This window comes from Macaca fascicularis, chromosome 17 (genome assembly GCF_037993035.2).
Source record: "Macaca fascicularis isolate 582-1 chromosome 17, T2T-MFA8v1.1".
Lineage (NCBI taxonomy): Eukaryota > Metazoa > Chordata > Mammalia > Primates > Cercopithecidae > Macaca > Macaca fascicularis.
Genome location: NC_088391.1, coordinates 90,951,640 through 90,965,731, shown reverse-complemented (window position 1 = coordinate 90,965,731; position 14,092 = coordinate 90,951,640). Strand labels below are relative to the sequence as shown.

General features: G+C 42.7%; 1 pseudogene; it reads left to right on the top strand.

Moving 5' to 3' along the window:
* Positions 1-6,537: 6,537 nt before the first annotated feature.
* Positions 6,538-7,903, top strand: LOC135968142 (asparagine synthetase [glutamine-hydrolyzing] pseudogene; annotated as a pseudogene).
* The last annotated feature ends 6,189 nt before the right edge of the window (positions 7,904-14,092 follow it).

Below are 14,092 nucleotides of genomic sequence, written 5' to 3'. Positions count from 1 at the left end.
AGTGCTGGGATTACAGGCTTGAGCCACCGCGCCCGGCCAAAAAATGTTGTTTTTATTGTCTTGGTCAGGAGAGGAATCTACCCTCTGTCCCTTCAGAATGTTTGTAGCGCAAAAGACATTGAGAACAGAAGCTGTCACAAGACATATAGAAACACCATGAAGGATTGTCTCCCAACACTGCCAATCTGATAAGGGAAGAATAGTATTTGAATATACGATGTCCGGTACCTCCAGTGAATACCAAAATCCATGAATGCTCAAGTCCCTTTTGTAGAACGTGGTAATATTTGCATATAACCTATGCACATACTCCAGTATACTTTAAATAATCTCTAATTACTTATAATACCTAATATAATATAAATGCTATGCAAATAGTTGATATACTCTATTATTTAGGGAATACTGGTAAGAAAAATGTCTGTACATATTCAGTACAAACACAATTTTTTTTTTTCAAATACAGTCATGCAACCATAAGGAAGTTTTAGTCAACAGCTGACTACATATACAATGGTGGCTATACCATATAGCCTATGTGTGTAGTAAGCTATACCATCTAGGTTTGTGTAAGTACACTCTATGATGTTCGCACAATGGTGAAATCACCTAACAACACTTTTTTTTGTTTTTGAGACAAAGTCTTGCTCTTGTCCCCCAGGCTGGAGTGCAATGGTGCGATCTCGGCTCACTGCAACCTCTGCCTCCTGGGTTCAAGCGATTCTCTTGCCTCAGCCTCCCAGAGTAGCTGTGATTACAGGAGTTTGTGACCATGCCCAGCTAATTTTTTTGTATTATTATTATTATTTTTTTTTTTTTTTGAGACGGAGTCTCGCTCTGTCGCCCAGGCTGGAGTGCAGTGGCCGGATCTCAGCTCACTGCAAGCTCCGCCTCCCGGGTTTACGCCATTCTCCTGCCTCAGGCTCTCGAGTAGCTGGGACTACAGGCGCTAGTTTTTTGTATTTTTTAGTAGAGACGGGGTTTCACCGTGTTAGCCAGGATGGTCTTGATCTCCTGACCTCGTGATCCACCCATCTCGGCCTCCCAAAGTGCTGGGATTACAGGCTTGAGCCACCGCGCCTGGCCTAATTTTTTTGTATTCTTAGCAGAGATGGTGTTTCACCATGTTGGCCAGGCTGGTCTCAAACTCCTGACCTCAGGTGATCCGCTCTCCTCGGCCTCCCAAAGTGCTGGGATTACAGGCGTGTGCCACAGCACCCAGTCGCCTAACAACACATTTTTGAGAATGTATCCCCATCATTAAGCAACACATGACTGTCATTTCTATACATGGTTGGTTGAATTTACAAATATGGAATCCATGGATGCCAAGGGCTGACCATATTTTAATTTGCATCTCTTTCATAAGAAGTGATGCTGAGTATTTTTCCAAGTGCTTCACAGACATTTGCCTTTAATCTTCTGTGAACTGTCTCTTAACACTTCTGGCCATTTTCCTGCTAGGTTTTTTACTTCAAAAACCTTTTTTTTTTTTTTTTGAGACAGAGTCTGTCTCTGTCGCCCAGGCTGGAGTACAGTGGTGTGATCTCCATTCACTGCAACCTCTGCCTCCAAGGTTCAAGCGATTCTCCTGCCTCAGCCTCCCAAGTAGCTGGGACTGCAGGCACCCACCACCACACCCGGATAATTTTTGTATTTTTAGTAGAGACAAGGTTTCACTATTTTGGCCAGGCTGGTCTCAAACTCCTGACCTCAAGTGATCCACCTGCCACAGCCTCCCAAAGTGCAGGGATTACAGGTGTGAACCACCACACCCGACCTCTTGAATAGTAAAATCTTTTATACTTAAACAGCTTTATTGAGATATATTATATATGTATATGTATACATACATATATCTAGATATAGATTTGTTTTTCTTAGACGGAGAATCAGTCTGTCGCCCAGGCTGGAGTGCAGTGGCATGACCTCTGCTCACTGCAACCTCTGCCTCCTGGGTTCAAGCAGATCTCCTGCCTCAGCCTCCTGAGTAGCTGGGACTACAGGCATGAGCCACCATGGCTGGCTAATTTTTCTATTTTTAGTAGAGACGGTTTCACCATGTTGATCAGGCTGGTCTTGAACTCCTGATCTCATGACCTGCCCGCCTCAGCCTCCCAAAGTGCTGGGATTACAGGCCTGAGTCACTGCGCCTGGCTTATTGAGATATATATACCATTAAGTTCATCCATTTAAAGTATACAATTCGGCCGGGCACGGTGGCCCAAGCCTGTAATCCCAGCACTTTGGGAGGCTGAGACGGGCGGATCACGAGGTCAGGAGATCGAGACCATCCTGGCTAACCCGGTGAACCCCCATCTCTACTAAAAATACAAAAAAAAGTAGCCGGGCCTGGTGGCGGGCGCCTGTAGTCCCAGCTACTCGGGAGGCTGAGGCAGGAGAATGGCGTGAACCCGGGAGGCGGAGCTTGCAGTGAGCTGAGATCCGACCACTGCACTCCAGCCTAGGTGACAGAGCGAGACTCCGTCTCAAAAAAAATAAAATAAAATAAAAAATAAAAATAAAAAGTATACAATTCAATGGTTTTTAGTATATTTATGGAGCTATGCAACCATTGCTATAGTATAATTTTGGAATATTTTTAACATTCTAAAAAGAAACCCCGGCCGGGCGCGGTGGCTCAAGCCTGTAATCCCAGCACTTTGGGAGGCCGAGGCGGGCGGATCACAAGGTCAGGAGATCGAGACCACAGTGAAACCCCGTCTCTACTAAAAATACAAAAAATTAGCCGGGCAAGGCGGCGGGCGCCTGTAGTCCCAGCTACTCAGGAGGCTGAGGCAGGAGAATGGCGGGAACCCGGGAGGCGGAGCTTGCAGTGAGCCGAGATCGCGCCACTGCACTCCAGCCTGGGCAACAGCGTGAGACTCCGTCTCAAAAAATAAAAAATAAAAAAAAATAAATAAATAAATAAAAAGAAACCCCTTACCTCTCAGTAGTCATCTCCATTCCTGGCCCTTGCCCCTACCCTACCCAGCCCTATGTGACCACTAGTCTACTCCGTCTCTATAGATTTGTCTATTCTGGACATTTCATACAAATGGTATCATACAATATGTAGTCTTTTGTGACTGACTCTTTCACTTAGCATAATATTTTGGAGGTTCTTCCATATATCATGCATCAATACTCTTCTTTTTTTTTACTTATTTATGTATGATGGAAATTAGCTATTTTGTATAATTTAAACTACAAACATTTTCTCCCAGTTTTTCATCTCTTTTGATTTTGCTTACGATATTTTTGCCAAGCAAAAGTCTATCCATATATCGGCCGGGTGTGGTGGCTCATGCCTGTAATCCCAGCACTTTGGGAGGCCAAGGCGGGCAGATCACCTGAGGTCAGGAGTTCAAGACCAGCCTGGCGAACATGGCGAAACCCTGTCTCTACTAAAAGTACAAAAATTAGCCGGCACGGTGGTGGGTGCCTGTAATCCCAGCTATTCAAGTAGTTGAGACAGGAGAATCGCTTGAACCTGGAAGGAAGAGGTCGCAATGAGCCAAGACTGCACCACTGCACTCCAGCCTCCATCTCAAAAAAAAAAAAGCCTGTGTGCATGTATATATATATATAGATATGTTTGTGCATATATAGATACAGCTGTAGATATAAATGGATAGGTTTGAATTTATCAATCTTTCTCCATGACTTCTGGAATTTTAGTTATAATTAGGAAGCCTTTCTTTTGTCCAGATTACAAAGAAATTCATATATGTTTTCTTCTTGAACCTGTTATGTTTTCATTTTTTTGTGCATTGAAATAAGGAATGTTTGAAGTACATTCTGATGTAAATCTTTTTTTTTTTTTTTAGACGGAATTTCGCTCTTGTCACCCCGGCTAGAGTGCAATGGCGCGAGCTAGGCTCACTGCAACCTCTGCCTCCTGGGTTCAAGTGATTCTCCTGCCTCGGCCTCCCAAGTAGCTGGGATTACAGGCATAAGCCCCCGCGCCCGGTCCTAGTGTAAATTAGGGACATAAACACTCCAGTTGTGCTAATGTCATTATTTAAAAGTGAATCTTGCCAGGCGCAGTGGCTCACACCTGTAATCCCAGCACTTTGGGAGGCCAAGGCAGACAGATCACGAGGTCAGGAGATTGAGACCATCCTGGCTAATACGGGGAAACCCCGTCTCTACTAAAAATACAAAAAAATTAGCTGGGCATGGTGGCGGGCGCCTATAGTCCCAGCTACTCGGGAGGCTGAGGCAGGAGAATGGTGTGAACCTGGGAGGTGGGCTTGCAATGAGCCGAGATCGTGCCACTGCACTCCAGCCCAGGCGACAGAGAGAGACTCCATCTCAAAAAAAAAGACAAGTGAGTATTTTCTGGCCTGGCATCGTGGCTCATGCCTGTAATCTCAGCACTTTGGGAAGCCAAGGTGGGCAAATCACTTGAGGTCAGGAGTTCAAGACCAGCCTGGCCAATATGGTGAAACCTGTCTCTACTAAAAATACAAAAAAATTTGCCAGATGTGGTGATGCACACCTGTATTCCCAGCTGCTTGGAAGGCTGAGGTGAGAGAACTGCTTGAACCCGGGAGGTGGAGGTTGCAGTGAGCTGAGATAGTGCTATTGCACTCCAGCCTGGGCAACAGAGCGAGACTCTGTCTCAAAAAATTAAAAAATAAAAAAGTTAATCTTTTCCCCAATAATTTAAGATCCCACCTTTGTCTTTTGCTAAATTTCCCTGTGTACTTCACAATTATTCCCACTGGTTTGAATGTCTAGCCAGGAACAAATACCACACTGTTTTAATTATTAGATCTTTATAATAAGTTTTAATATGTTGGGCCGGGCACGGTGGCTCAAGCCTGTAATCCCAGCACTTTGGGAGGCCGAGACGGGCGGATCACGAGGTCAGGAGATTGAGACCATCCTGGCTAACACGGTGAAACCCCGTCTCTACTAAAAAATACAAAAAACTAGCCGGGCGAGGTGGCGGGTGCCCGTAGTCCCAGCTACTCAGGAGGCTGAGGCAGGAGAATGGCGTAAACCCGGGAGGGGGAGCTTGCAGTGAGCTGAGATCCGGCCACTGCACTCCAGCCTGGGTGACAGAGCAAGACTCCGTCTCAAAAGAGAAGAAAAAAAAAAAAAAAAGTTTTAATATGTGGTAAGACCAGTCTCCTTTTATTGTTCTTGCTTTTGAAGATGTTCATAAGTATTCTTGCTTATTTATTTTTCCATATGAAGTGTAGGATCCTGTGCCAGGAAAAAATTTGCTGGCATTTTTATTGGGATTACATTAAATTTATACACGAACCTGAAGAAACTTTATTACGTTGATTGGTTCTATTGAAGGCAAGGAATGTGTTTCTATTTTTGTTCAATCCTACTTTGTGATTTTTCAGGACGATTTCAAAATGTTTCTCGTACAGGCTTCACATGTAATCTTTTAAACTACAGTGAGTGATCCTATCCTCTGTGAAACTAGGTCAACTGAATATCAGCAGTCATAGCTACTCTTCTCTTTGAGGAGAGGTGAAGAAGGGGGCCGATCACGCCTCAGCCTCCCAAAGTACTGGGATTACAGGCGTGAGCCACCACGCCCAGCACAAACATCTACATTCTACTTGCCCTGATTCTTGTTCACTTCACTGAGGATTTAGCATATGTTTATATTACTGGCTATGATATTATGTAGTACTCATTGAAACACTGTCTTTAGGAAGCTTTATTGTACAATATGGTGAAGCATAATGCAGGATGGAAATAGCGTGGAGGATGAATTTGGGGATACAGTATACAATAGGATTCTAGGGTTAAATTGTTTTTTGACTTAATCCAGAGACTTCTGATGGGCACCCCCATCTCCCCAGTGAGGGGATTCCAGGAGTCAGAGGAGAAGCAATGACCATCAGGTGAAGAGTCTCACAAAGACAAATGCAGGATTTCCCTGATACCCATCAGAGCACTTTCCCATGTGAGATAGTTGCACTCAGGCTTACTCCAGGCTTCACTTTAAAACCTACTAGAATAATAGGAGGAAAAACAGAGAAGAATAGGGGGACAGGAAACAGCCTATTTATTTCCTCAAATCCTTTCAGCTTTGCTTCACCTTAGAGAACAATGAGACTTATTAAATAGGGCCAGCAGCAATCTTGTGTAATTATTCAGCCATCTTCTCTGTTGACTCCTCAGCCTATTCTGCGACCCTCAAGTTACCCACAGCTTAGCTAAAATAAAAGACTTCTTCTTGCAGGTTTCTCATGCTTTGAATGTTTCCTAGTACACTTGTTCCCTCTTGAAATGTACCAGAACGTCCACACAACAGGGTACTATATACCTGTAAAAAGGAACACAGAAAATCTCTGTATATTTATGCAGTGATTTCCGGGATATATTGTTCAGAGAAAAAAAAAATCATGGTATAGAAAAATGTGTACAGTTTGCTACTATTTATCTAAGAAAAAAGGAATAGAGATATATACAGAGATGCTTGTACTGAAAGTAAACAATGGAAACAGTCCACAGCCCTGGCCTCTGCTCACATACCCACAGAGCCCGCAGCTCCGCTGTACCATGTATGGCATTTGGGCCCTCTTTGGCAGCAATGATTGCCTCTCTGGTCAGCATCCGAGTGCTATGAAGATCACACACAGGGGTCCAGATGCATTTCTTCCTGAGAATGTCAATGGATACATCAGCTGCTGCTTTGGATTTTGCCAGTTGGTGGTAGTTGACCAGCTGTTTGGAATGCAGCCAATTCAAGTGAGGAAATATCTCTATTTGTGGCTCTGTTGCAGTGGTGAAATTTACAACCACAACAAGGTATAATACCATTTTGAATTTGAGTACAAGGCCAGAGTGGATGGTGAGATAATCCTTCATCTTTATGACAAAGGAGGGACTGGGCAGAAAATTTGGATGTTGGGTTGAGTGTTTGCATTTATTTCATTAAGTTCTGTCAATAAGAAAGTATTCCTGGGCAGAGACACCTACCTAGAGAGTCATCATTGTAGAGATTAACCTCTGCATGCCCTCTATAACAATGTGGAGAAACCGTTTTGAGATAGAAACTATGAAGAGTAACCTCTGGATTCCTTTTGACAGTGCTGTTAAGAAACGACTAATGACAGAGAAAAGGCTTGGATTCCAGCTTCGTTGTTGCCACTCTGTTGATGCAGCTGGAAGAGGCCCAAGTGCAAGACACTCTCTAGACATTTGCGATTGGCATGGAAAACAGTCCCAATGTACTGGCTGCTAGAAAGGTGGAAAATCATATTGAAAGTGAACACCACTCTGAGGAAGGCATTCAGGTCCTGGATGAAGTAATATTTTCCTTGGAAATTTAAGACATAACAATAGTTCACACTTCAGTAGGTAGGTATTTAATTTCCGAGTATATTTGGAAGAACACAGATAGCATAGTAATCTTCTCTAGAGAAGGTTCAGATGAAATTACACAGGGTTACATATATTTTTACAAGACTCCTCCTCAGGAAAAAGCCAAGGAGCAGAGTGAGGGGCTTCTGAAGGACTCTTTGTTTGATGTACTGTGTGCAGATTGAACTGCTGCTGCCTGTGACCTTGAACTGAGAGTCTAATTCCTGGATCATCTATTTTCCTCTTATCGCCTCTGGCACCAGAAATAAGAATTCTGAAGAATGGGATAGGAAAACATCTCCTGATAAAGATATTTGAGTACTATACCTGATACCTAAAAAAACTGTCTGGCCAAAAGAAGCCTTCAGTGATGGGATAACCTCAGTTAAGAATTTCTGTTTTGGGGTTTTACAGGAATATACTGAGCATCACGTTGATGATATAATGATGGCAACTGCAACACAAAAACTTTCATTCAGTATTCTTAACACTAAATAAGACTATTACAGCAATCTACAAATTCAATGCAATTCCCATCAAAATACCACCATCATTCTTCACAGAACTAGAAAAAAAAACAAACCCTAAAATTCATGTGGAACCAAAAAAGAGCCCACATAGTCAAAGCAAGACTAAGCAAAAAGAACAAATCTGGAGGCATCACATTACCTGATTTCAAACTATACTATAGCACTACAGTCACCAAAACAGCATGGTATTGGTATAAATATAGGCACATAGACCAATGGAACAGAATAGAGAACACAGAAATAAACCCAGATACTTACAGCCAACTCACCTTTGACAAAGCAAACAAAAACATAAAGTGGGGAAAGGACACCCTATTCAACAAATGGTGCTGGGAGAATTGGCAAGTCACACATAGGAGAATGAAACTGGATTCTCATCTCTCACTTTATACAAAAATCAACTCAAGGTATATCAAGGACTTAAATCTAAGATCTGAAAATATAAAAATTCTACAAGATTTAAGAAAATGTGGCACATATACACCATGGAATACTATGCAGCCATAAAAAAGGATGAGTTCATGTCCTTTGTAGGGACATGGATGAAGCTGGAAACCATTATTCTGAGCAAACTATCGCAAGGACAGAAAACCAAACACCGAATGTTCTCACTCATAGGTGGGAATTGAACAATGAGAACACTTGGACACAGGGTGGAACACAGGTGGGGGAGGCGAGAGGGATAGCATTAGGAGATATTCCTAATGTAAATGACCAGTTAACAGGTGCAGCACACCAACATGGCACATGTATAGATATGTAACAAACCTGCACATTGTGCACATGTACCCTAGAACTTAAAGTATAATAATAAAATATTTAAAACAAAAAAGAAAAGGAGGAATAAGAAGATAGGATTAAAAAGAGGTGTGAAGCCAGGTGCAGTGGCCAACACCTGTAATCCTAGCACTTTGGGAGGCCAAGGCAGGTGGATCACTTGAGGCCAGGAGTTAAGAGATCAGCCTGGTCAACATGGTGAAAACCCATTTCTACTAAATGTACAAAAACTGGACAGGCATGGTGGTGCTTGCCTGTAATCCCAGCTACTTGGGAGTCTGAGGCATGAGAATTACTTGGACTTGGGAGGCAGAGGTTGCAGCGAGCCGAGATTGCGCCACTGCACTTCAGTCTAGGCAATAGAGTGAGACTCTCTCTCAAAAAAAAAAAAAGGATAGAGGAAGCATTCTGCGATATGGATATGTTCGTGATCTTGTTTGTGGTGATGATATAATGGGTACAAAAATTATCTAATTGTACATTTAAAATATATGCAGTTTATTGTATGTCCATTATACCTCAATAAAATTGTTTTCTAAAAAACAAACAAAAAAATTCTACAAGATAACATCAGAAAAACCCTTCTAGACATTGGCTTGGGCAAGGAGTTCATGACCAAGAACCCAAAAGCAAATGCGATAAAAACAAAGACAAATAGGTGGGACTTAATCCAACTAAATCCTATCTGCAAAGTAAACAGATAGCCCATAGAGTGGGAGAAAATCTTCACAATTTATATATCTGACAAAGGAATAATATCCAGAATCTACACGAACTCAAACAAATTAGCAAGAAAAAAACAATCCTGGCTGGGCGCGGTGGCTCAAGCCTGTAATCCCAGCACTTTGGGAGGCCGAGACGGGCGGATCACGAGGTCAGGAGATCGAGACCATCCTGGCTAACACGGTGAAACCCCGTCTCTACTAAAAAATACAAATAATTAGCCGGGCGAGGTGGCGGGCGCCTGTAGTCCCGGCTACTCGGGAGGCTGAGGCAGGAGAATGGTGTAAACCCGGGAGGCGGAGCTTGCAGTGAGCTGAGATCCGGCCACTGCACTCCAGCCTCGGCGACAGAGCGAGACTCCACCTCCAAAAAAAAAAAAAAAAAAGAAAAGAAAAAAACAATCCCATCAAAAAGTGGGCTAAGGACATGAATAGACAATTCTCAAAAGAGGATATACAAATGGTCAGCAAACATGAAAAAATGCTCAACAGCACTAATGACCAGGGAAATGCAAATCCACACCACAATGCGATACCACCTTATTCCCACAAGAATGGCCATAATCAAAAAATCAAAAAATAATAGATGTCGGCGTGGATGTGGTGAAAAGGGAACACTACTACACTGCTGGTGTGAATGTAAATTAGTACAACCACTATGCAAAACAGTGTGGAGATTCCTTAAAGAACTAAAACTAGAATTATCATTTGATCCAGCAATCCCACTACTGGGTATCTACCCAGAGGAAAAGAAGTCATTATATGAAAAAGATAATTGCACACACGTTTACAACAGCACAATTCACAATTTCAAAAATGTGGAACCAGACCAAATACCCATCAGTCAACAAGTTGATAAAGAAACTCTGATATGTGGTCAGGTGCAGTGGCTCACGCCTGTAATCCCAGCACTTTGGGAGGCCAAGGCGGGTGGATCACCTGAGGTTGGGAGTTCGAGATCAGACTGACCAACATGGAGAAACCCCCATCTCTACTAAAAATACCAAAAATTAGCCAGGTGCTGTGATATATATATAGCACATCATATATGTATATAATGGAATACTACTCAGTCATAAAAAAGAATGAATTAATGGCATTCACGGCAACCTGGTTGGGATTGGAGACTATGATTCTAAGTAAAGTAACTCAGCATTGGAAAACCAACCATCGTATGTTCTCACTCATAAGTGGGAGCTAAGCTATGAGAATGCAAAGGCAGAAGAATTATACAATAAATTTTGAAGACTTGGGGAAAGTATGGGGAGGGGGTGAGGGATAAAAGACTACAAATTGAGTTCACTGTATACTGCTTGGGTGATGGGTGCACCAAAATCTCACAAATCACCACTAAAGAACGTCATCATGTAACCAAACACCACCTGTTCCCCAAAAACCTATGGAAACAAAAAATTAAAAAAAAAATAATAAAGCATGGATTAAGGGCAAAAATAAATAAATAAATTAGCCCACCTAAAAAAAGAAAAACATGCTCACAGTTATTTATTTAGGATGTTCGTATCAGAAAAGTATGGAAATACATAGAAACAATACAAATGTCCTTTAGTGAGGAACTGGTTGTATAATTATAAAGCCACATGTTGGCGTACTGTGCCACTGTAAGCAGAAATTAGGCCAGGGATGGTGGTGCGGGCCTGTAGACCCAGCCAGGAGTTGGAGGCTATGCTGTGCCATGATCGTGCCTGTGAAGAGACAATGTACTCCATCCTGGGCAACACAGCCAGACCAACCCCACGTCAAAAAAGAGAGGAAGAGAAAGGAAGAAAGAAAGAAAAAAAGGAAGAAAGAAAGAAAGAAGGAAAGAAAGAAAGAGAGAGAGAGAGGGAGGGAGGGAGGGAGGAAGGAAGGAGAAAGAGAGAGAGAAAGAAAGAAAGAGAGAAATTACAACTATTACTATTTATTATCATGAAGTAATCTCCATAGAAGGATAAAAGAATCATGTTTTATTGTTGTTGTTTTGGTTTGGTTTAATTTTATTTATTTATTTATATTCTTTTGAGACAGAGTCTTGCTCTGTTGCCCAGGCTGGAGTGCACTGGTGCGATCTCGACTCACTGCAAACTCCACCTCCTGGGTTCACGCCATTCTCCTGCCTCAAGCCTCCCGAGTAGCTGGGACTACAGGTGCCCACCACCATGCCCGGCTAATTTTTTGTATTTTTAGTAGAAATGGGGTTTCACCATGTTAGCCAGGATGGTCTCGATCTCCTGACCTCGTGATCCACCTGTCTCGGCCTCCCAAAGTGCTGGGATTACAGGCGTGAGCCTCCGCGCACGGCCTAATTTTATTTTTTTAACCATGAGATCCCTTTATTGAACATCTTGTTTTGGTCAGTTTTATTGAGTGAATTTTTATAGGAATCTTGATAGGTCCTCCCCAATAAATTGCCATAAAGCCTTATTCAAGCCAGTCCAGCTTTCAGAACAAGTAGATTCCTGGAATATGGAGTAAAAACCGTATTTATAACTTAAATTTTTATATCCCAATTCCTTTTTTTTTTTTTGAAATGAAGTCTCGCTCTTGTCCCCTAGACTGGAATGCAATGGCACGATCTCGGCTCACTACAACCTCCGCCTCCTGGGTTCAAGCAATTTTCCTGCCTCAGTCTCCCGAGTAGCTGGGATTACAGGCCGGTTAATTTTGTATCTTTAGTAGCAATGGGGTTTCACTATGTTGGTCAGGCTGGGCTCAAACCCCTGACCTCAGGTGATCCATCCTCCTTGGCCTCCCAAATTGCTGGGATTACTGGCTTGAGTCACCCGCCCTGCAGACTCACCTTTCTTATGCAAACCAATCAACCAAAGCACATATTTGTAACCTCTTTAACTTACTCTTGGACACCAAGTGAACATTTCCCCTGCTCTAAATCACCCCAGGGCCAGGTGCCAGATGATCAGAGACCAATTCTGTGACCCTGAGCCAACTGAAATGATGTTAAGCTATACAATCCTAAATTTGCTCAAATTTGCCTGTGCCCTGCCTCATCCCTTCCTTTCCATAGAAATGACAATAAAGGCTCTGGGCCACACTTCTCTTCTTTGCTCCTTCTGCCTCCTGACCAATCCTGGTACTTCCCCATGTGACCCTGTGTGTCATGGTGTGGCCCCTTCTCTTCGGGAACTGTAAGTAATAAGACTTCTTGCAGGGTGTGGTGGCTCATGCCTGTAATCCCAGCACTTTGGGAGGCCAAGTTGGGGGGATCATGAGGTCAGGAGATCGAGAACATCTTAGCTAACACGGTGAAACCCTGTCTCTACTAAACATACAAAAAATTAGCCGGGTGTGGTAGCACATGCCTATAGTCCCAGCTACTTCAGAGGCTGGGGCAGGAGAATCTCTTGAACCCAGAAGGCAGAGGTTGCAGTGAGCCGAGATCTTGTCACTGCACTCCAGCCTGGGCTGCAGGGCGAGACTCCATCCCAAAAAAAAAAAAAAAAAAAAAAAATGGTCAGGAGATCGAGACCATCCTGGCCAACATGGTGAAGCCCCATCTCTACTAAAAACACAAAAATTAGCTGGGCCTGGAGGCACATTCCTGTGGTCCCATTTATTCAGGAGGCTGGGGCAGGAGAATCACTTGAACCTGGGAGGCAGAGGTTGCAGTGAGCCAAGATTGTACCACTGCACTCTAGGCTGGAGATCGAGACTCTGTCTCAAAAAAAAAGGCTTCTTTCAATGGCACTGTCCTCTCTGTATCATCACTCAGTCACCTCTATAAATTAAAACCCAGGGGCCGGGCGCGGTGGCTCAAGCCTGTAATCCCAGCACTTTGGGAGGCCGAGACGGGCGGATCACGAGGTCAGGAGATCGAGACCATCCTGGCTAATATGGTGAAACCCCGTCTCTACTAAAAATACAAAAAACTAGCCGGGCGAGGTGGTGGGCGCCTGTAGACCCAGCTACTCGGGAGGCTGAGGCAGGAGAATGGCGTAAACCCGGGAGGCGGAGCTTGCAGTGAGCTGAGATCCGGCCACTGCACTCCAGCCTGGGCGACAAAAGCGAGACTCCGTCTCAAAAAAAAAAAAAAAAAAAAAAACCCAGGTACAATTAAAACAAAGAATCATAAAATATTTTTAAGTAGTTAATTATGGGAGAGGGAAAGAATAAGGTGAGGGTAGCTAGAATAGAAGGTAGACTTCATTGAAATAACTTGTTCCAGAGATTTTACTTTGTAAGCAAGTACACATTTTATATAATCATTAAGAAAAATTGAATTTTAAGGGGAAATTTCCCAAAATAAAATCAAACAAAGAGTACTTAATGCATATCCAGTTGTGGCATAACCACACATAAAAACCATTCCAAATGACTTCATAACAGAAAATTTTCACTGTACATCAATAAAGGGAAATATCCTAAAGATTAAAAATTGCAAAAAATAAAAGCTTAAACTGATTTCAATAATCATATTATTAGCAGCAGTATTGGTATTATCATTCTGAGACTGCTGCGTGCACATTGTGGAATGAAAATGAATAATTTTGTGAGATACCAATTCTATTATTCCTATAATCTTGAATTTAGCTTGTAAATATTTTTATTAGTCTACAATATACCTAATTATGCTGCATAACAAACCACTCTAAACATCAATGACTTACAACCCTAAGCATTTATTTCTCATTCACATATCTGTGCTTCTGCTTTAAGCTACATTCTACAGGTTGACTGGCATTTGAACAATTTAGGCTAGGCTCAGCT